At 46.6% G+C, this 23,303-nt stretch overlaps 1 protein-coding gene across 2 annotated transcripts in view; it reads left to right on the forward strand.

The window, feature by feature from the left end:
- Positions 1–23,303, forward strand: part of sema3b (sema domain, immunoglobulin domain (Ig), short basic domain, secreted, (semaphorin) 3B) — a 421,273-nt gene that overhangs the window by 43,254 nt on the left and 354,716 nt on the right. Inside the window, exon 1 of one of the 2 annotated variants that reach the window (XM_072472977.1) lies at positions 15,996–16,214. The exons of the other annotated variant lie outside the window; for it this stretch is intronic. The gene's annotated coding sequence lies outside the window, so the exon portion shown is untranslated. Of the gene's footprint in view, positions 1–15,995; positions 16,215–23,303 lie in introns of those variants that run through there. 2 annotated transcript variants of the gene reach the window in all.

Raw genomic sequence — 23,303 nt, forward strand, 5'->3', positions numbered from 1 at the left:
AGCAATTTTTAACTATTAAAACTGTAAGGAAAGGATGTTTCACCCCAGGAGTGAGGACTCTGACCAATAGATATCTTTTATATTAAAACAAATTTTAATTTAAACTCAGAATTAACCACATTAACTTCAAAGAAATACCATTACAATTAACAGTTAAGCTGTTCTTAAATAATAGGAAAAACTTGAACTTACTATCTACAACTGCCATTAATTCCAATTAAGCAACTCAATACAATTCAAATGCGACTTACAAATAAGGTTAACGAAACAGGTTTCTTGCTTATCTGTGCAGACCATTGGGAGAGAGATCCTTTTTTTAGAGCAGATCCAATTTTCTGTTTTGTCAGACCCTTCAACCTACTGTGTTTAGCAAAGCTGCAACTACAGACCGACCTGGCTCCTCCCATTAATTACATCATCTGTATCCCACTAAGATGTCCCATCGCCTGCTTAGCCAGGACTAAATACAATCCCTCATAAATTATCTATTCTCCTGGGAATCTCCAACAGTCAAAACAATACTCCATTAACCATCTCTCTGTAAACAAGTGAATGGTTAAAATCAATCATTACCTCACCTTTTACGACTCCATAATTACAGCTTTAGTAGACACACTGCCTGTACGTATTTTAAACCAGCATTTTTAATAACATTGCTACCCCAAATATGAAATATAATATATAACAATTTCTACATTCATCACAATTGTGCCACATTAATTACAATTGACTACAATTTCTTTCTGCCATCTAGTCTTCAGCTTTATGTTTGTTTTATACTTTGGTTGAGGTGGTGGCCAAGATTAAATGCTGTTTGAGACCTATGCGGGCAGGGAGAATGAGGGAAAAAAAACATAAAAACATAGAAAATAGGAGCAGGAGTGGGCCATTCGGCCCTTCAAACCTGCTCCACCATTCAATTTGCTCATGGCTGATCCTCTATCTCAATGGCGTACCCCCACCCTCTCGCCATACCCTTTGACAAATTTGGTTCAGCATTTTTAACTTACTCGCTGATTTATAGCGACATGTTTTTTCTTTCTTGTAATGTTTGTACTGTCAATTATAACATTCTTATCTTCCTGTTCAAGTCCCTCCCTATCTCTGTAACCTCCTCCTGTCTAACAGCACTCCTAGAACTCTGAATTCCTCTAACTCGGGCCTCTTCTACATTGCCCCACTTTTGCACCCCACCATTGATGGCCGTGCCTTCAGCTGCCATGAGCAAATTGGCGTAACACAAACAAGATTAACAGAGTAGAATGCGTGGCTCAGAGATTGGTGTGGGAGAAATGGTTTTCAGTTCATGGGGCACTGGCACCAATACTGGGGAAAGTGGGAGCTGTACTGTTGGGATGGTCTTTATCGGGACCATACTGAGACCAGTGTTCTGGTGAGTCAGATGAGTAATGCAGTAGAGAGGGCTTTAAAATAAATAGCGGGAGCAATGGATCAAGTGAGTTCAGTTTTGCTAAAACCAAACAAGACAATAGTTAGACCACACCTGGGATACTGTAAACAGTTCTGGCCTCCTTACCTAAGTAAAGATATACTGGCATTGGAGGCAGTCCAAAGAATGGGTTGATCCTGGGTCTGGAGGGATTTCCTAATGAAGAGAGGTTGAATAGATTGGGTCTGTACTCACTGGACTTTAGAAGAAGAAGAGGTGACCTTATTGAGACATATGGGATTCTCAGGGGGCTTTACAGGGTAGATGCTAAGAGGCTGTTTCTCCTTATGGAGAGTCTCTGACCAGAGGGCAGAATCTCAGAATAAGGGGATTCCCATTTAAGACCGAGATGAGGAGGAATTTCTTCTCTCCGAGGGAAGCGAATCTGTGGAATTCTTTACCGCAGAGAGCTGTAGAGGGTGGGTTGTCCAAAGCTGAGATAGACAGGTTTCTAATCAGTTAGGGAATCGAGGGTTGTGAGGATAAGGCGGGAAAGTGGAGTTGAGGATTATCATCTCAGGACAGCCATGATCTGATTGGATGGCGGAGAAACCCCGATGGGCCGAATGGCCAATTTCTGCTCTAATGTCTTATGAGGCAGGGTACCCTGTCCTCCCCATGGCGTGTTTCTCAGCAGCAGGGCGGGGGGGCTTGCAATTGGTTCATGACAGGATCTTCTGATCCCGCTGCGATCGATGGGATCTCCCATTGATTCCACCTCAAGCCTCCGGGAAGCATAATGGCGGAGGTGTGCTGTCAGCGGGACCAGAGGATTCCTCTGGCGTGAAGAGACAGAAAGTCTAAGGCTAGGAACTGAACATGTCATTGGTGGTGTAGTGGTCATGTCACTAGACTAGTAATTCATGGGTTCAAAGCCCACCATGGCAGCTGGTGGAATTTAAATTCAATTGATAATTCTGGAATATGAAGCTAATCTCAGTAACAGTGATCATGAAATTATCATCGATTGTTGTAAAAACCCATCAGGTTCACTGATGTCCTTGAGGGGAGGAAATCTGCCAACCTTAGCTGGTCTGGCCTGAATGTGACTCCAGACCCACAGCAATGTGGTTGACTCTGAACCGCCCCCTGAAATGACCCAGCAAGGTCAGTTCAAGGGCAATTGGGGATGGGCAACAAATTTTGGCCTTGCTTGCGACCCTCACATCCCATAAAAGAATAAATAAAAGCTTAGGACGGATAGGCGAAAAGGAAAAGGAGGCGTGGTAGCACTGTTAATAAAGGAAGGGATCAGTCCTGGACCACTTCAAATAGATTGAAATGCTGTCAAATTCTAGGTGGCCATTTCAAAATCACTCAACCGTGAAGGGAGATGATGGGAAAGCACTTAATTCTGTTTGAAGTGGTCCAGGAACTGTCAATCAAAGCTTGATGTTTATAAACATTGCGTTGGAGCACTTCAGAGTTATTCACCCATGAATAAAGATGAACTTTATGCATGGCAAAGGATTGGGAATCGCTTCCTGATATGCGCTCTCAGTGGGGGTGCAATTTGGCTCCAACAGGAGAAGTCTCCCAAATGGAGAATTTCACTCGTAGTTTACAACAGATTCACATTCCTTTCAGGCATAAAACTCCACCAGAGAAAGTGATTCAGCCATGGCAAACAGGTGTTATGACCGGGGGAGGGGGGAGAACAAGAACTCCACCAGTTTTCCCACACCCCAGTTGATCGTAACAGCGTTGTTGAAATTCATACTGATGAATGTGTCGGGGCAGCCGTGGTTAGCACTGTTGCCTCACGGCACCGAGGAACCAGGTTCGAACCCGGCCCCGGGTCACTGCCCTTGTGGCGTTTGCACATTCTCCCCATGTCTGCATGGGTCTCACCCCCACAACCCGAAAAGGTCTGCAGGGTAACTGGATTGGCCATGCTAAATTGCCCCTTAACTGGAAAAAAAGTAAATTTATAAACAAAAAAGGATGAATGTGTCAATTCAATGTCTGCATTTAACTGTTCACATGTTGATTCCAAAGAACTCAGTTAGATCGACTTCCTTAAGTTTAAAAATTCAAGGTGTTTGTTTTCATTGTGCTAAAATCTCACCCAGGTAAAGATATCAACATATTAAAAAAGGTAAACGCACATCCTGACAGTCAGAGGAAGTGCTTTAAAATTCAATAATAAAACGGGAAGATATAAAGAGTTCACTGATTATGAGTCTTTTTCTGTTGTTATTGACTGAGGAAATTCTTCGGCCGTGGTCCTTGGATTTTCTTGCATCCTCGCGGTGGCCGAGGCGGCCCGCCATTAGACGGTGGTGGGATCTTCTGGGTTCGCCATCAGCGGGACTGAAAGATCCCGCTGGCCTGAACCGCCATAAAATTCCGGCCATTGTCCGTGTAGACTCTCCAGCTCCAGCTTTGCAGAATGGAATGTCACCTCCGCCATTAGAGAGGCCATTAGATCGCGCCCGTTGTGTCTGCCTTCACGGATGAAGATTTTAAAAAAACTCCCGGGAATACTAGAGAATTCAGGAATGAGCAAAAGAGGAACTAGAAGAAAATATTGTCGTAAAAAAGTAGTGCTAGAGATACTTGAATAAAAGTTGATAAATCTCCTGGGCCTGATGAGTGTGGAAAGAGATCGCTGTAGAGGTAATGGCTACATCATCTTCCAAAATTCTATCGATTCTGGAACGGTTCTTGCAGGTTGAAAAGTGGCCAATGTAACCCCACTGCTTAAGAAGGGAAGGGGATATCTGGGGATCCAGATAGCCAGGAGTTGGGGGGCCTTACATAAACTGATTCTGACGAGGTTGGTGGAGCAAATGGAGGAGGATTTTAAAAGATGGGACATGTTACCGCTCTCGCTGGCGGGTAGAGTGCAATCGGTCAAAATGGTGGTCCTTCCGAGGTTTTTGTTTGTGTTTCAGTGCCTTCCCATAGTGATCACTAAGGTCTTTTTTAAGAGAGTAGGCAGGAGTATTATGGGGTTTGTGTGGGCGAATAAGACCCCGAGAGTAAGGAGGGGGTTCCTGGAACGCAGTAGGGACCGAGGAGGGTTGGTGCTGCCAAACGTGGGGAGCTACTACTGGGCAGCAAATGTGGCGATGATCCGCAAGTGGGTTATGGAGGGAGAGGGGGCAGCATGGAAGAGGATGGAGATGGCGTCCTGTAAAGGAACGAGCCTGGGGGCGTTGGTGATGGCACCGCTGCCGCTCTCGCCGACAAAGTATACCACGAGCCCGGTGGTGGCGGCAACGCTAAGGATCTGGGGCCAGTGGAGACGGCACAAGGGTGCAATGGGAGCATCGGTGTGGTCCCCGATCAGGGGTAACCATCGGTTTGTCCCGGGGAAGATGGACGGGGGTTCCAGAGCTGGCATCGGGCGGGGATCAGAAGAATGGGGGACCTGTTCATTGACGGAACGTTTGCGAGCCTAGGGGCACTGGAGGAGAAGTTTGAGTTACCCCCGGGAAATGCCTTTAGATATATGCAGGTGAGGGCTTTTGTGAGGCGACAGGTGAGGGAATTCCCGTTGCTCCCGGCACAAGAAATTCAAGACAGGGTGATCTCGGGTGCATGGGTCGGGGAGGGCAAGGTGTCGGCAATACACCAGGAGATGAAAGAAGAGGGGGAAGCGCTGGTAGAAGAGTTGAAGGGTAAATGGGAGGAGGAGCTGGGGGAGGAGATCGAGGAAGATCTGTGGGCTGATGCCCTGGGTAGGGTTAATTCCTCCTCCTCGTGTGCCAGGCTCAGCCTGATACAATTTAAGGTGGTTCACAGAGCTCACTTGACGGGGGCGAGGTTGAGCAGGTTCTTTGGGGTAGAGGACAGATGTGGAAGGTGCTCAGGGAGCCCGGCGAACCATGTCCATATGTTTTGGTCATGCCCGGCACTGGAGGGGTTCTGGAGAGGAGTGGCGGGAGCAATATCTCAGGTGGTGAAAGTCCAGGTCAAGCCAAGCTGGGGGCTAGCAATATTCGGAGTAGTGGACGAACCGGGAGTGCAGGAGGCGAAAGAGGCCGGCATTCTGGCCTTTGCGTCCCTAGTAGCCCAACGAAGGATCTTGCTAATGTGGAAGGAGGCGAAGCCCCCCAGTGTGGAGGCCTCGATAAACGATATGGCTGGGTTCATAAAGTTGGAGAGGATCAAGTTCGCCTTGAGAGGGTCTGCGCAGGGGTTCTACAGGCGGTGGCGACCGTTCCTAGACTATCTCGCGGAGCGTTAGAGGAAGGTCGGTCAGCAGCAGCAGCAACCTGGGGGGGGGGGGGGGACGTCCGGGGAGGTGGGGGGGGGGGGTGGTGGAGGGGGAGCTGCCTGGGGGGGTGGATGAGCAAGAGATAACATGAAAAGTCGGGGAAACTGGCACGTACGGGAGAGAGCCAGTGTACAAAGCTATGTAAATATACTATTTTGCCATGTATATATCTTGCTCCGCGCGATTTCTCGGGGGGGGGCGGATTATTGTTTGTAAGGGAGAAAAATTGTGTTCAAAACTTTAATAAATATATATTTTTTTTAAAAAGGGAAGGGGAGAGAAAGAACAGGGAACTACTGACCTGTTAGCCAAATATCTATAGTAGGTAAAATACTCAAGTCTACAATGAAGGATGTGATAACTGTACACTTGTAATTGGGCAGAGACAAGGGGCTGTTTAGCACAGGGCTAAATCGCTGGCTTTGAAAGCAGACGAAGGCAGGCCAGCAGCACGGTTCAATTCCCGTAAGAGCCTCCCCGAACAGGCGCCGGAATGTGGCGACTAGGGGCTTTTCACAGTAACTTCATTTGAAGCCTACTTGTGATAATAAACGATTTTCATTTCATTTCACAATATGTATTTATGAAGTGGAAATCACATTTGACAAACCTGGCGGAGTATTTTGAAGGTGTCGCAGGTGTTAAGAGAGGCTTAACTTGGACGTCGGGCAAGTCCAGGCGGACTTGGGACTTTCTGCACGTGCGCAGGCCGGGAGTAGACCGCATGTGCATGGTTCAGCATCCTTACGTTCTTCATGCCCAGGGCAGGATTGCTGTGCATACAGGAAAAGGTCGAAGGACACCTGTCCTAATGCCTTAGTGTCAATGGGCTGCATTTTGTTGTGGGGGGGGTGAGGGGAGTTGTCGCAGACTATTTGCCACACCCATCCCCCCCCCACCCTGGAAGGAACCCGCACCCGACCTGCCGTAAAGAAGCCTGCCCTGCAGCAATAACACACAGAGCAAACTAAAGTAGCTGAGAGTGGGGCATCTACCCCTCAGTGGGTAGGGTTTTGAAGGGGCGGCGATGAGGAAGGGCGTGTTGAGATCTGGCGGGGGTGTCCCCAACAGGGCAACCCCGAATGAAATGACCCACCCCCCGTGACATTTCTACACATCAAAAATGCCTGCTTGCCTGCCCATACCAACCGGATTATGATGAGGAGATGCCGGAGATGCCAAAAACACACAAGGCCAACACACCAGGCCATCCTATCATTTTAGGCAATGGGACCCTGTGTGAGAACCTCTCTGGCTACATCGAGGGCATCTTGAAACCCATCGTACAAGGCACCCCCAGCTTCTGTCGCGACACGACGGACCTCTTACAGAAACTCAGCACCTATGGGACCAGTTGAACCAGGAACATTCCTCGTCACAATGGACGTCTCGGCCCCCTACACCAGCATCCCCCATGACAACAGCATTGCTGCAGCAGCCTCAGTACTCAACACCGACAACTGCCAATCTCCAGACGCAATTCTACAATTCATCTTGTTATGGGGGTGGCGTTTTCAGAATCCCAAAATGTATCATGGAGTTCAACCAACCTCTCCCTTTCATGGATTTGTTGCTTTTCCGAGCACACGGCTTTTTTCCCTAGGTGTGGGATTACAATTATGGACACGTGGGTTTTTAAACACAAAACACTGTTTATTCCATGAACGCAACTTAACATCTTAAATAAACATTGGATCTCTTAACACCCCTTACTTCAAAGATAACTCAGAAAATATTGCAACATAAATAATTCCTTAAAATGTTCCTTCAAACTTCCAAGAGACTTAACACCTTTAAATAGTATCACATCAGGTTAAAGGATATATATATTTTCTGTAGAATGGCAGAGATATATTAGCTTGGTTGATTTCAGCTCCAGCACCTTGCTTTCTTCTTGCAGCTCTCTGGACACACACAGACACACCCACTGCTTTTTAAACTGAAACTAAAAAACCTGCAAAACTAAACTGCAAAATCTGCAGCTCTCTGGAAACCCACAGACAAGCTGTTTTTCCAAAACTGAAACTAAAAACCTGCAAAATGGCTGACCTAAAGCCCAGCTCCACCCACTCTCTGACATCACTGTTTTCTTAAAAGGTGCTTGCTTAAACATCCATGTCTTAAAGGTACCCTCACATGACAATCTGCTTCATCCTGTATCACAACGTCTTCACCTTCGACAACAAATTCTTCATCGAGACACACGGAACAGCAATGGGGATCAAATCCGCACCTCGATACGCCAACATCCTCATGCACAAGTTTGAACAAAATCTCCTGACCGCACAGAACCTTGAACTGACTCTATACACCAGATATATCGATGGCATTTTCTTCCTTTGGACCCACGGCAAAGAATCACTAAAATGACTACACAATGATATCAATAAGTTCCATCCCACCATCAGACTCACCATGGACTACTCTCCATTGCATTCTTGGTCACACGCATCTCCATCAAGGACGGCCACCTCAGCACTTTGCTTTACCGCAAGCCCACGGATAACCTCACAATGCTCCACTTCTCCAGCTTCCACCCTCAACACATTAAAGAAGCCATCCCCTATGGACAAGCCCTCCTTATACACAGGATCTGCTCAGACGAGGAGGAATGTAACCAGAATTTACAGATGTTGAATGACGCCCTAGTAAGAACTGGATATGGCGCTCGACTCATCGATCAACAGTTCCAACGCGCCACAGCAAAATACCGCACGGACCTCCTCAGAAGACAAACACGGGACACAACCGACAGAGTACCTTTTGTCATCCAATACTTCCCCGGAGCAGAGAAACTACGACATCTTCTTTGCAGTATTCAACACATCATCGATGAAGATGAACATCTTGCCAAGGCCATCCCCACACCCTTACTACTTGCCTCAAATAACCGCGCAACCGCAAACAGACCATTGTTTGCAGCAAACTACCCAGCCTTCAGAACAGTGACCACGACACCACACAACCCTGCCATGGCAACCTCTGCAAGACGTGCCAGATCACCGACATGGATACCACGATTACACGTGAGAACACCACCCACCAGGTACGCGGTACATACTCGTGCGACTCGGCCAACGTTGTCTACCTCATACGCTGCAGGAAAGGGTGTCCCGAAGCGTGGTACATTGGCGAGACCATGAAGATGCTGTGACAATGGATGAACAAATATTGCACAACAATCGCCAGGCAGGAATGTTCCCTTCAGCAGTCAAGGGCATTCAGCCTCTGATCTTCGGGTAAGCGTTCTCCAAGGCAACCTTCAGGACATGCGACAATGCAGAATCGCCGAGCAGAAATTTCTAGCCAATGGATGTGGTATATCTGGATTTCCAGAAAGCCTTTGACAAGGTGCCACACAAAATGTTGCTGCATAAGATAAAGATGCATGGCATTAAGGGGAAAGTAGTAGCATGGATAGAGGATTAGTTAATTAATAGAAAGCAAAGAGTGGGGATTAATGGGTGTTTCTCTGGTTGGCAATCAGTAGCTAGTGCTGTCCCTCAGGATCAGTGTTGGGCCCACAATTGTTCACAATTTACATAGATGATTTGGAGTTGGGGACCAAGGGCAATGTGTCCAAGTTTGCAGACGACACTAAGATGAGTGGTAAAGCAAAAAGTGCAGTGGATACTGGAAGTCTGCAGAGCGATTTGGATAGGCTAAGTGAATGGGCTAGGGTCTGGCAGATGGAATACAATGTTGACAAATGTGAGGTTATCCATTTTGGTAGGAATACCAGCAAAAGGGATTATTATTTAAATGATAAAATATTAAAACATGCTGCTGTGCAGAGAGAACTGGATGTGCTAGTGCATAAGTCGCAAAACGTTGGTTTACAGGTGCAACAGGTGATTAAGAAGGCAAATGGAATTCTGTCCTTCATTGCTCGAGGGATGGAGTTTAAGACTAGGGAGGTTATGCTGCAATTGTATAAGGTGTTAGTGAGGCCACACCTGGAGTATTGTGTTCAGTTTTGGTCTCCTTACTTGAGAAAGGACGTACTGGCACTGGAGGGTGTGCAGAGGAGATTCACTAGGTTAATCCCAGAGCTGAAGGGGTTGGATTACGAGGAGAGGCTGAGTAGACTGGGACTGTACTCGTTGGAATTTAGAAGGATGAGGAGGGATCTTATAGAAACATATAAAATTATGAAGGGAATAGATGGGATAGATGCGGGCAGGTTGTTTCCACTGGCGGGTGAAAGCAAAACTAGGGGGCATAGCCTCAAAATAAGGGGAAGTAGATTTAGGACTGAGTTTAGGAGGAACGTCTTCACCCAAAGGGTGGAATCTATAGCATTCCTTGCCCAGTGAAGCAGTAGAGGCTCCTTCATTAAATGTTTAATGTTTTTAAGATAAAGATAGATAGTCTTTTGAAGAATTAAGGGTTATGGTGTTCGGGCCGGAAAGTGGAGCTGAGTCCACAAAAGATCAGCCATGATCTCATTGAATGGTAGAGCAGGCTCGAGGGGCCAGATGGCCTACTCCTGTTCCTAGTTCTTATGTTCTTATGTTCCACACGCATAAGTATGGCCTCAACCGGGACCTTGGATGCATGTTGCATTACATTCACCTCCCCACCATCTGGCCTGGGCTTGCGAAATCCTACCAACTGTCCTGGCTTGAGACAATTCACACCTCTTTAACCTGTGATTATCCCTCTCTCCAGTCGCACTGTCTGGACCTGTAAAGACTTAATTACCTGCAAAGACTCGCATTCAAAGTATCATCTTGCATCATTGGCTTTGTCTATCTATGTGCTTGTGGAACCCATCTCTTCCCTCACATGATGAAAGAGCTGTGCTCCGAAAGCTAGTGATTCGAAACAAACATGTTGGACTTTAACCTGGTGTTGTAAAACATCTGGAACCAGATTATGGGCAACGTATGATCTTGGTCAACAGATTTTCTAACAAGGCTAATCGACCTTTAATAATTCCTTTGAATGTGGTGGGTGTGTTGCTTTTTATGTGGGTCAGCTTGTGGGTGGACAGGAGGTCGGTGCGCTCACCACCCACCCAACTTATTTTATGTACCTCCCCACCCCCCACCCCCGCCAACGCCACACGCACTGGGGCGGTAAATCCAGCCCAATGTTTCAATCTGACTACGCCCTCATGCAGAGCTTTGGGCCATTTTACTCTGTTAAAGATGCCTAAATAAACAAAAGTTGTTATAAATTCCTGTGCTACTATTAACCACGGAGGTTTCCAATGTAATCTTTTACGCTGTAGGTGAGCGTTGTCCACCAGTGCTCGTGCTTTCCACTGAAGGAGCAAAGAACCTAACCCGCATTGATAAAGTGCCTTTCACAGCATTACACACTTCTTCAGAACCATTGAAGTAATGTTGAAGTGGAGTCAATGTGGGAAATGTGGGGCAGGATTGACCGGCTGCACGCGACAGCGGGAAATGCCGATCCCACGCCGCCGCACGGGTTTCCTGGCGACGAGGGGTGCGGTCGTTAGGAAATCCCATTGACAATGGCGGGCCAACTTTGCCGCCGAAAAGCACGCGGCGGTGTGGACGGTAAACCCCGTCCATGGTGTATTATCACACAGCAATGAATATCATAGAATTTACAGAGCAGAAGGAGCCCATTCAGCCCAATGGAGTAATGAGAAGATAATCAGCTTTAGTGATGTTGGTTAAGGGATAATTATTAATCAGGTCACCAGGAGACCACCTTCTTCACACGCACCTAAGAAGACAGGTGGACCTCACCTTAAGATTTCAACAACAGACTGCACCTCCGACTGTCCTTCAATGCTGCACCGAAGATGCAGCCCAGACTTTGTGTTCAAGAGGGGCTGAAGCTGTGACCCTCTGACACAGAAGTAGGAGTTGCCACCCCTTTAGCCATTGCTGATGCCTCCAGAATTCGGGTATGATTACAGCTTTAAGTTCACAGCTCCCAAGCGGATTCTGGAATTAATGAGGGTAAAAATTGACTGGAAGTGTGGAATTCTGCAAGGCTTTCTAATGCATTGTAGACTGAATGCTGATGACATGGCTGAGGAAAATGGCTTGTAGGAGTATTGGCTCCCTGTTTTTTGTAAGGGGGTTGAATAATCCCACGCAGCCTTAATAAAGCATCAATGGCTTCAACGATTTTAGTTTCATTTCCTTTCCCCGCTCGGTCACTCTCCCTCCCCTGAATGTTTCCGTTAGGATTTCATGTTCAAACCATTACTTTTTTCTTTAAAGTTGCGTGGGAGAAAAACCCGCCTCTCTCAAAGTCTATAAATCCAGCAGTTCTGGAGAGGGGATGTGGTTACCTCGAACTGGAAAGGTTCAAAGCCCAAATGCACAATGCTCACTGAAGGAATGGACTAAAGGACCAAGTCGGCTCTCTATCGATCTTAAAATAAAAGCAAAATACGAATTCCAGCGGATGCTGGAATGTGAAACAAAAATAGAGAGAGCTGTAAAAACTCAACAGAACTGGCGGCGTCCGGAGGGAGAGGAAACCGGGTTAATGGGTGGAATTTTGAGGCCGCATCGGCGTAAATGGCGGCGTGGGCCCGAAATCCCACGTGAGTCGGGATACAAGATTCTCGCTGACGAGGGCTCGTTTCACGATGTTCCCTGCACCCCATCCCAGAAAGGGGCGGGAACCTCATTTCCATATATTTTAATACATTTGGATATCATTAAAGGGCCCCTCACTGAGTATTCATACCGACAGGTAGAAATTGCTTGTGGAGTGACTAGGTATCTAAACCAGTCGAGGGGAACCTGCTGGGGATGCAAAATTACATATGGCTCCGGGGAGAGGGGCACTGCCCCATGGCACCTGGCAATGCCCCTTGTGCCAGATTGGTGCTGCCAGGGTGCCACTGCAAGGGGCGGGCCCTCTGGGGAGCCCCATTGGGGAAATTCCCCTAATGTGTGATGGAGGGGCCCCAATGCTTGTGGTGTGGTGGGAGGATGACGATGCTTACGTGGTGGGGGGGCACCCGATGCTTGTGTGGTGGGGCGGGGATCCCCTGATGCTGCTTATGCCGGAGGCTCTATCAGTCGCCGCCCCATCAGCGTAATAACGAAAACCCATGCCCCCGGATTTTCTTTTCCGCTGAAGTATGGAGAGAAAACACGGCTGTGAAACTGGAGAGCTGCACGCCGATGTTCCCACCTCAGCTAGCACCTCTGTGCACTGTGGGGAAGATTTTGCCCAATGTTTCAAGTCTGAATGGCTCTTCTTCAGAACTAAAGAGAGGGAAATAGGTGTTTAATTATATACTGTAGAAGAGTCCCACATCCTGAAAAATCCAGCCCTTTGTTTTTGCATAGAGAAGTCTTCGTATTGCCCAATTTTCATCACATCCTGTCTAAAGCCCACACTCTGAGTGAGTCCAGCTGTAATGCACTGAGATTGATAAGAAGACAGCCATCGGGCACCCACCTTTAATTCTGAGGCTACGGATATATTTTGAGGAATAATAACAATAATCTTTATTATTATCACAAGTAGGCTTACATTAACGCTGCAATGAAGTTACTATGAAAAGCCCCTAGTCGCCACACTCCGGTGCCTGTTCAAGTACACAGAGGGAGAATTCAGAATGTCCAATTCACCTAACAAGCATGTCTTACGGGACTTGTGGGAGGAAACCGGAGCACCCGGAGGAAACCAACGCAGACGCAGGGAGAACGTGCAGACTCCGCACAGACAGTGATCCAAGTTGGGAATCGAACAGTGAAGCAACAGTGCTAACCACTGTGCTCTGTGCCGCCCTACACTGTTTTCTACAGAAAGCAAATGATGTGTCAATACAAATCCTATTTTGACTTCTTTAGGACAAGGATGACTGTCGATTGGAAATCGCTCTCCAAGGTTTTGTTCTCAAGAGGAATGGTGTCTTAACATAAGAACATAAGAACGAGGAGCAGGAGTAGGCCATCTGGCCCCTCGAGCCTGCTCCACCATTCAATGAGATCATGGCTGATCTTTTTTGGACTCAGCTCCACTTTCCGGCCCGAACACCATAACCCTTAATCCCTTTATTCTTCAAAAAACCATCTATCTTTATCATTGTCTTGATGGATTTGCAGAAAGATTTGACCTTAATCAACTGATCACATCAGAAGCTCACTGATTGCTGCGTCTGAGTCAATGCAGTTTGTCTTTAGGAACAGCAAAAATTGTCTTTTCAAATCCTTTAAGTAGATTCCAGCCTGTAAATTAGCTCCCTGATTTAGTCTCCTTCAGAATGCTATCTTTTCTTTGAGATGATAATCTGAGGCCGGGCCTTCTCTTTTGGCTGGACACAAAAGAACTCCTGATGCTAATTGGAAGAAGAGCAGGAGAGTTTTCCTGGTGTCCAGGCCATTATTTATCCGTCGACCAACTTCTCCTCAAAACAATAGCAAAATACAGCAGAGATGTTAAATGCAAACACAGAAAATACTGAAAATGCTCAGCTGGTTTGACAGTATCTGTTGAGCAAGAAACAGAGTTAACATTTCAGGTCACTGACTTTTGGGAGTTCTGCTGGAAATGCTCAACAGGTCTGGCAGTATTTGTGGAGAGGTAAATACAGTTAAAGGCCGAAATTGTCTGGCTGTTGGCCGGCAGTGTACCCCAGCCCGCGGGTTTCCCGGTGTGGGGTGGGATGGCTCCATTGGAGTGATGACTGGTAGACGATCATCTGTGTATAATATGAGTAGATCATCATCATCTGTATGTGTATTATAAATTATATGTTTTACTGTTGTAGTTCTAACATCCCACCAGCAGGTGGTGCGAGTATGCAGGAACACCCATGTGTTCCTGGACAAGGTGTTCGGAAGGAGTTGATAGCAGTCACATATTAGAGTAGCTCCGTAATAATTGTTGCCTCACGGCGTAAAGGTCCCAGGTTCGATCCCGGCTCTGGGTCACGTCCGTGTGATGTTTGCACATTCTCCCCGTGTTTGTGTGGGTTTCGCCTCTACAACTCAAATATATGCAGGGTAGGTCAATTGGCCACGCTAAATTGCCCCTTAATTGGAAAAAACGAATTGGGTACTCTAAATTTAAAAAAAAAAGGAGTAGCTCTGTAATATTTTAGTGTAAGTTAGTGTTAGACCATTATTTCCAACTGTATTACTTCTTTAGAGTAGTGTTAGTAATAAATAGTTTTGTTGTAAAACAAAGTCTAATGTTCTTTGTTAACTTTACCACATCAAGATTCAACATCGGCACTACAAATGGGAAATCCCATTTAGTGAATTAACACCCCACAAAAGGATAGAAAAAGTTTGCAATGTCCCCCACCTGTCAATTCATGCTGATCTATTCAGCCCACCCAAGGTGCAACTCTCCTAAAGAAGGCAGATTTGGAATAACCCTCTCACACAGCACTTCAATGCAAATCCCGCCTGGACAAATGAAGGGGGATCATTGGACATGACAAGCAAGTACCTAGTCTCGGGGCAGCACGGTGGGGCAGTGGGTTAGCCCTGATGCCTCATGGTGCCAAGGTACCAGGTTCGATCCCGGCTCTGGGTCACTGTCCGTGTGAGGTTTGCACATTTTGTCCGTGTGGAGTTTGCACATTCTCCCCGTGTTTGTGTGGGCTTCGCCCCCACAACCCAAAGATGTGCAGGCTAGGTGGATTGGCCACGCTAAAATTCCTCCTTAATTGGAAAAAATGAATTGGGTACACTAAATTTATATTTTTAAAAATACCTAGTCTCAACCCCAACCCAACAACAGCCTGGTTTTAACCTTCGAAGGAACGTGGTCCACACAACAGGTTCATAACCGGCCATGGCCCCTGCTTGGCCAACCTCCACAGATGGGGCATTAGTGCCAGCCCCTATGTGCCCATGGGAGGGAGCAAACTGTGCACCACACCATAGAAGAATATCCAATCCACAGACTCAACGGAGGCCTATCTGCACTCAACGCACCAGCAACGGAAGAAGCTGCTTGGCTCAGGGACCTTGAATTTGCTGAATAAACATAACTGTGTATGTGCGATGGCAAGTAACTCGGGTCTACGGCCATCAATGTGGGTTCAGTTAGGACTTTGGTACTCAAAGTGATGGGTGGGTTTTCTTGCAGAAGCTCAGTTTTGATTATATTTTGACCCCTTGGTTCTTGGTCAACTATCCCCACTTGCCGCACTTGCCGAATGTGAAAAGCCGCATCACCGGACCAGGCACTCAGCTGTGGAGAAAATAAAAAACTTGATTGGCACGCAAAGAGTTAAATGGGAGACTTGTGACAAGGGCTCTGCCTGCTGCTGCTGCTGCTGGGTGGAAATATTTACTCTGTCGATAGAGAAAGCAGAGTTTGTGTGCCAGCTGGGAGAGCTGAAGGAGGCGGCACGCTGGTTGGCCTAACCTATTTGGCGACGTGCCCTTGATGACACAGAAAGGGCTGCAGACAATTGACTGCTTGAGTTTGGTGCCACCGTCAACAACCACCTCCCCCGCAGCCCAGACCCAACCCTATCTCTGCCCTCCCGTCTGAAGGAGTTACTGCATTCACCGAAGAGAAATGGGCTCATCAAAGGCTCCGTCACCTGTTGTCCCAACTTACAAATAAGTAGGTACTTGAACGTCAGGCCTTGTATCTTATGTTTCTGTTTCCTGTGATGTAAAATGCCAGAACTTTTCCTTTGCTACTTCTAAATGGCTTGAAAGCAACTGTGTGGGAGAGCACTCGTGATGTGTAGCCTGTGCCCCGCTTTAAACCATGCTGTTAGATTGTTGACAGTGAGGGCAATAACTATTCTCTGAGGTTTGCTGTCACAGCAAGGGGGCTACCACAAGGCTCATTTGCAAATTCTGCCTGACTCAAAAATGGATCTTTCCCCAGGGAAGTGTGTTGCAAATTTGATAGAAGTGACCCCAAAACAGTTTGTGTAAGAGATCCAGCTGCAAGCAGGTTAAATACTAGGGGTGATCTAGGGGTGGCACGGTGATGTAATGGTTAGCACTACTGCCTCACGGCGCCCAGGACCCGGGTTCGATCCCAGCTCTGGGTCACTGCCTGTATGGAGTTTGCACATTCTCCCTGTGTCTGCGTGGGTCTCATCCCCACAACCTAAAGATGTGCAGGTTAGGTGGATTGGCCACGCTAAATTGCCCCTTGATTGAAAAACGAAAAATTGGCAACACTAAATTTAACAAAAATAGAAATAAAAAATAAATACATTGATCTGCTGAGAAAGTGGGAGATAACGAAGGGATATTCTATTTAGCATTGTTCTGTACATGTCAACGTTAATTTGGGGAAGCGTGGGGAAGGGGAGGGAGAGGGGGGGGGGTGTGTGCGGGGAGCTGTAGCAATTCCCTCAACCTTAGCATTGTCCACAGGCAAACTAGTTCCCCTGTGATTGCTGTATTGTAGCTTGGCACAAGAAACAGGTAATTACCCTTCACAATGATGGATGTATCTTTGTGAGGCTGAAGGCTTTCTGCCGGTCACTAAGGAACAGTTTCTATGCACCTAACACATGTGGTCAATAGTCAGAAGGTGGGGGGAGGGGGGGGAGGGGGGGGGATGAACAAAACAGCTGATTTCAGAAGTCTCGGGGAATGTTTTAAGGACTGTAGGGAGAGCAGCAGGGGCAATAAAACCTCAAATGGCAAAGAGGAGGCTCGAACATTAACTCCGAGCAAGGAGGAAGTTCCTTTCCCAAGGGTCCACATCACACCAGCTCTGTTCAATCAAATATGATAGTGCGGAACCTCTGCCTACTCCCTATCTGTGCCCTGCGGTTTTCAGCATCTCCTGTACCGAGAACATTGCCTCGGGTAGAAGGATGAAAATTCGATGTGGATGCCTTGCCACAGTGTGACTGTGTCCTATGATCTTCGAAACATCTTAAAAACAAGATAAGTGCCTTGTTTGTTTCGAGAGTTGGTATCCATATTAGTTGCTCAGTCTGTGATCGAACCTACAGCACAGAAACAGGTCATTATGTCCAAATAATCTGTGCCGGTATTTATGTTCCACATGGGCTACCTTCCACCCCCTCATCAATCCCACCCTTTCACTGTCAACTCTATTCTTTTCTCCCTCATGTCTTATCTAGCTTCCTCTGAAATGGATCTAAACTATTTGCCTCAAGCATTTTTCGTGGGTTACACATTTTAAAATTTAAAAAAGAAATTTAGAGTACCCAATTTTGTTTTTCCAATTAAGGGGCAATTTAGTGTGGCCAATTCACCTACTCTGCACATCTTTGGGTTGTGGGGATGAGACCCACGCAGACACGGGGAGAATGTGCAAACTCCACACGGACAGTGACCCGGGACCGGGCTCCACATTCTTTAGGTAAAGGTATTCCTCCAGAATGGGTTCATTAGCGACAGTCTTGTGCCTCTAGTTTTGGTCTCCCCACCACATATTTCAAATCCTTTCCCCATCTTGAAGACCTCTCTCTTTCTCTCTCTGGCCTCCCTCAGCCTTCTCTTTTCCAGTGAAAAGAGTCCCAGTCCTTTCAAACTCACCTGATATTCATAACCTCCAAAATCAAATGCAGTAGGAATGCCACGAGCCACGCTGATGTTATCTGTGAGGGTTAGCCAACTTGGAACATCTGTTTATAGGGGTGTATAGATTTGTTTTTGGAATGTTGTGAGGAGTCAAGTAAAACCCCAGTGGGAATAATTAACCCAGTTGTCATGTAACAATTATTAAAAACTATTTATTAAATTAAAGACAAATACACATGAAGGGACAATACCATGCAAATGAATAACAATACAGGGAGGATAAACATCTTGTCCTGATCCAGCGAAGATATTTAAACTGCCTTTACGAAGGTTTTCTGCACTGCCTTGGTTCTAAGACTTGGAAACTGTTAGATGTAAACTGGCCTCAGGCTCAGGACACTGGCAAATATACCATTTCTCCTTTTGATTGTGCATTCTGTGTATTTGGCTGCCTGTCTCTATCAAACTCCTTGATTCTAGAAATTAGCATATGTATACCTCAATCGTCTAGGTAAGCTTTTTCTACTAATAAACGGTTCACACCTGACTCTATCTAGATGCCTTCTAGTCTTGTTGGGAAAGACGCATCTCATCTGGCCTTTTGAATACTGGCTGCTGCTGTCGTTAGGCAGATTTCTGCTGATGCTGGGCAGGTCGCATCCGATTATGTTAAATTCATGTTACTGCTGTTACTAGGAAAATCCATGACAAGGGAAAGTCTGGATTTTGAAATTTGAAAATCCTTTGGGAGCAAAGCAGCTGATAGTTAGAATCACATCATGTGACATCGCCTCCGCGGCGACCCGCCCCCCCCCCCCCCCCCCCCCCCCCCCCCCATTTGTAATCATCATTAGATCTCTGTCCATTTGAATTATTCAGTGTTCCCATCAATTGGCTGGAATTTCTGACAAGTGGAAAAAGAGGCGAAGAATCAACTGAGTCCCAACACAATTTCTACCCCTGCCTGGTCAGACTTGAAGATTGCAATGCCAGAAGATGGAGAGAATTCAGAGACATGGTTATGGAAAGTGGAAAAGTTGAAATGCCAAATGATAGTGAATCATTTTGAGAACTGGTGGATGTATCACATACCAAGTGCTCCAGTTCAACCCTGACTTGACATTGGACCGCATATGATACTAATTGACGTATAATCGCACTCCCCTCTCTTTTGTTTTCCACCCTTACCCACCTACCGCCACCCATCTCGGGATTGAAGTTTTAATTCCCTTAAATCCGCAGGCAGTTTTTACTCCAAAGGTGCTCCCAGATGATTGTGAATTTGCAGTACACAAACACTCGAGTCGCCCCAACATGTCTCTGCCAACGTTTATGCGGCACCCAATCTTCCTCTTGCTTTACGAACATACGAAGATATGAATTAGGAGCAGGAGTAGGCCATTCGGCCCTTTGAACCTGATGCACAATTCAATAATATTCTCACTGTAACCTCTACCTCTGATAACCTTTCACTCCCTTGTTAATCAAGAATCTCTCTCGCTCTGCCTTGAAAACATCCAAAGACTCTGCTTCCATTGCCTTTTCAGGAAAAGATTTCCAGAGACTCGTAGCCCTCTGAGAAAAATATATTCGCCTCACCTCCATTTTAAAGGAGAAACCCCTTATTTTTCAGCACTGAACGCCTCGTCCTAGATTCTCCCACAAGAGGAAATATCCTCTCCACACCCACCCTGTCACGACCCCTCAGGATCTTATATGTTTCAATCAAGTCACCCCTTATTCTTCTAAACTCCAGCGGATACAAGCCGAGCCTGTCCCATCTTCTCTGCCCAATCCAGGTATTAGTTTGGGAAACCTTCTCCAACACATTTACGTCCTTCCTTAAATAAGGAAACCAGTAGTGTGCACATTACTCCAGTGCCCTGTGCAACTGAATCATACCCTTCCTATGAGGGGGGGCGGGGGGGCGCGCGGCTGGGGGGGGGGGGGGGGGGGGGGGGGGGGCGGCCGGGGGGCGGGCGGCGGGGGGCAGGGGGGGCGGCGGCCGGGGGGGGGGGGGGCGGCGGGGGGGGCGGGGGGCAGCGGGCCGGGGGGGCAGCGGGGGGGCGGGGCGGGGGGGGGGGCGGGGGGGCTAACAATATACTTATACTATTTGTACTTCTGACTCTCCCTAGCTAACTCCTGCACACGCTCTCCCACAAGGCTTAGCAATGCTGCCTTATATGCTTGCAACTGTAGCTCCCTCTGGTGGCTACTGTAGACACTTCATTAACCCTTGCAGTTCTTACAGTTATGATAATACCACAGCCATCAGCCCTTGTATTCTGCACACTGGACATAGGCCTCTCCTGCCACCCATTAGGTTAGAGTGGTGGCTTGATAAAGACATTAAGTGACATTAATTGCCCACTTAAGGGCTTCAATTGAGCCACAGGCAGGAGATAGACTCATGCCTCCCCCGCTGCCCGTAAAATCACAGTGGAGGATCGGGTAGATGGGCTGGTGCGGGCATGGTGCCCTATTTTATGAGTCCACCCACCTGCTATTCCGCGATTGGCCCATAAAATTGAGCCCCAAGTCTATATTGTCCCCTTAACTGCATCTATGCAATTTACCTTAAGCCTCTCAGGTAGTGAGCTCCACATTCTAACCAGTCTCTGGATGAAAAGATTTCTCCTGAATTCCCTATTGGATCAATAGGAAGACTTGAATATTCAGTTTGAGTAATTCTTCAAAGGGACTAGGATCCGGGGCGTAAACTTTCTAACAAAGCGTTTTATGTCGTGCGGAAAGGAATTACGACAACCTGATCGTTAATGTAACAAGTATGCAGGATTTAACACTAACCTTTTAAAAATGCATGTTTTTCCCAAGCTTTACAAAAAGATCAAAGGCGATACAAAGCCCCAATGTGGGGAGGTTGAAAATTACTAACCTGTAAGAAGAGAAAATTATAATAGAGGGTTTAATAAGAACATGGATATGAAGCCATGCCAAGAACAAGGAGAGTTTTACTTTTAATCATAGAGTTAATTTCATCTGTGAAAGGTTCAGTCACTATGTAACTATTCAAAAAGGTCAGGCACCTCATTCATAGGAATAAGGGAACTCCAACAGTCTCTGACAACAACAATTTAAGCAACGCCTTTAACATAGTCTCAAGCACTTCGCGGGACTGTTAAGAAACTGAACACAATGTGGCTCAGAAACATCGACAGAGATATTAGGGCTGACAGTTGAGTCAAGGAGGTTGGCTTTAAGGAGCGTCTTGAAGGAGGAAAGATAAGTAGAGAGGCGGAGAGGTTTAAGGAGGGATTTCAGAGCTCAGGGTCGTTGCAGGCCTGAATTGTGTAATGGGCCAGGGATTAGAGAACCCCAAAGTGTATCATGGAGTTTACCTGACCCACAACTTTTAATAGATTGTGGTATGGGGAGCACACGGCCCACTCTATAGGTGTGGTACAGCAGAAATGGAAAAGTATTTTTAAAGCAAAACAATGTTTATTCTATGAATTCAAGTTAACCTTTTTAAAACATACAGTGAACATTTTAGCAACCATTAATTCAAATACAATCCCCAAAGAATACAACACTATGTAATCCTTAAACTGTCCTTTTAACATCCATAAGACTTAAACAAAACCTTTAAACAGAAGCATATCAGGTTAAAGTCACTACTGAGAGCAGTTATTAGTTTTAAATCACCAAAGGATCGATTTACAGTCTTTAGAATACAGAGAGACTCATACACCTTCTGGCTGTGAAAACGAAACTAAAACACACCCTGCAGCAAACAGCCTAAAACGAAAGTAAAAAGCTGACAGACAGCCCAGCTCCACCCACTCTCTGGCATCACTGCAGTAATAAACACCCATTTCTTAAAGGTACTCTCACTACAGATATTTATATACACACCCATTTATAAACACCCATTTCTTAAAGGTACTCTCATATGACAATTGGGGGAGTGCAGTTACCTCTGACGGTTGTAGGGCTGGAAGAGGTACCGAGGTAGGGTATGGAGGGATGTAAATCCAAGTGTTACTTAACCCTGCGGGAGCCAGTGTGGTGAACATAGGGCCAATGGGTAACCCAGAACTTAGTTAAGGCATGGACAGCTGGGTTTTGTATGATCCGGAGCTTATGGAGGGTAGAATCTGAGAGTTCCACCAGGGGTAAGTTGGATTCCGTAGTTAACAGTGGCATGGGTTGTAACATCAGATCAGCACAGGCAGGGGTGGATTTACAGAGGTGGAAATAGGCGGTCACAATGATGCCGCAGATATGTGGTCTACGGCATCTCTGGATCAAATTTTTTTTAAAAATGTTTTTATTGGTATTCACATTTTTATGTTGCACATTCCAGTCGGTACTTTGAATTTACAAGTTTCATCATCGCACATGGTGTTGGTCAAAGCAACCAACGAAAAGTTAGAAGTTTAATAATAATGATCTCTATTACTGTCACAAGTGGGCTTACATTAACACTGCAATGAAGTCACTGTGAACATCCCCTAGTCGCCACACTCCGGCGCCTGTTCGGGTACACAGAGGGAGAATTCAGAATGTCCAATTCACCTAACAAGCACGTCTTTCGGGACTTGTGGGAGGAAACCGGAGCACCCGGAGGAAACCCACGCAGACACGGGGAGAACGTGCAGACTCCGCACAGACAGTGACCCAGCCGGGAATCGAACCTAGGACCCTGGTGCTGCGAAGCAACAGTGCTAATCACCGTGCTACCGTGCCGCCTACAAGTTAGAAATGAGAGATAAGCCAAAGAAGAACGGGAAGAAGGAAACAAAAATAATATCAACAAACAAAGCGCAGTATACATATTTACATATTTGGCCAATTTCTTCAATGTACAATGATATATAGAGAGGGCTCATGGTTCGAAAGGAGGTGGAAAGTGCATCGGGTAGATGTAGGGCTGAGGAGGAGATCAACCTTGATCTAATCGACAAAATTACAGATCGTTTCAGTGCAGAAGGAGACCGTTCAACCTATCGCGCCCGGACTGTCTGTCTGAATGAGCAGTTCATCTCGTGCTATCCCCCACACCTCCTCCCCGTAAACCTACGCATTCCTCTTTTTTCAGATAACAGTCTAATTCCCTTTGGAATGCTTCGATTGAACCTGTCTCCAACACACTCTCAGCCAGTGCATTCCAGACCTTAACCGCATGCTGCGTGGAAAGGTTTTTCTTCCATCGCTGTTGCTTTTTTTT

This window comes from Scyliorhinus torazame, chromosome 13, assembly GCF_047496885.1.
Source record: "Scyliorhinus torazame isolate Kashiwa2021f chromosome 13, sScyTor2.1, whole genome shotgun sequence".
Classification (NCBI taxonomy): domain Eukaryota; kingdom Metazoa; phylum Chordata; class Chondrichthyes; order Carcharhiniformes; family Scyliorhinidae; genus Scyliorhinus; species Scyliorhinus torazame.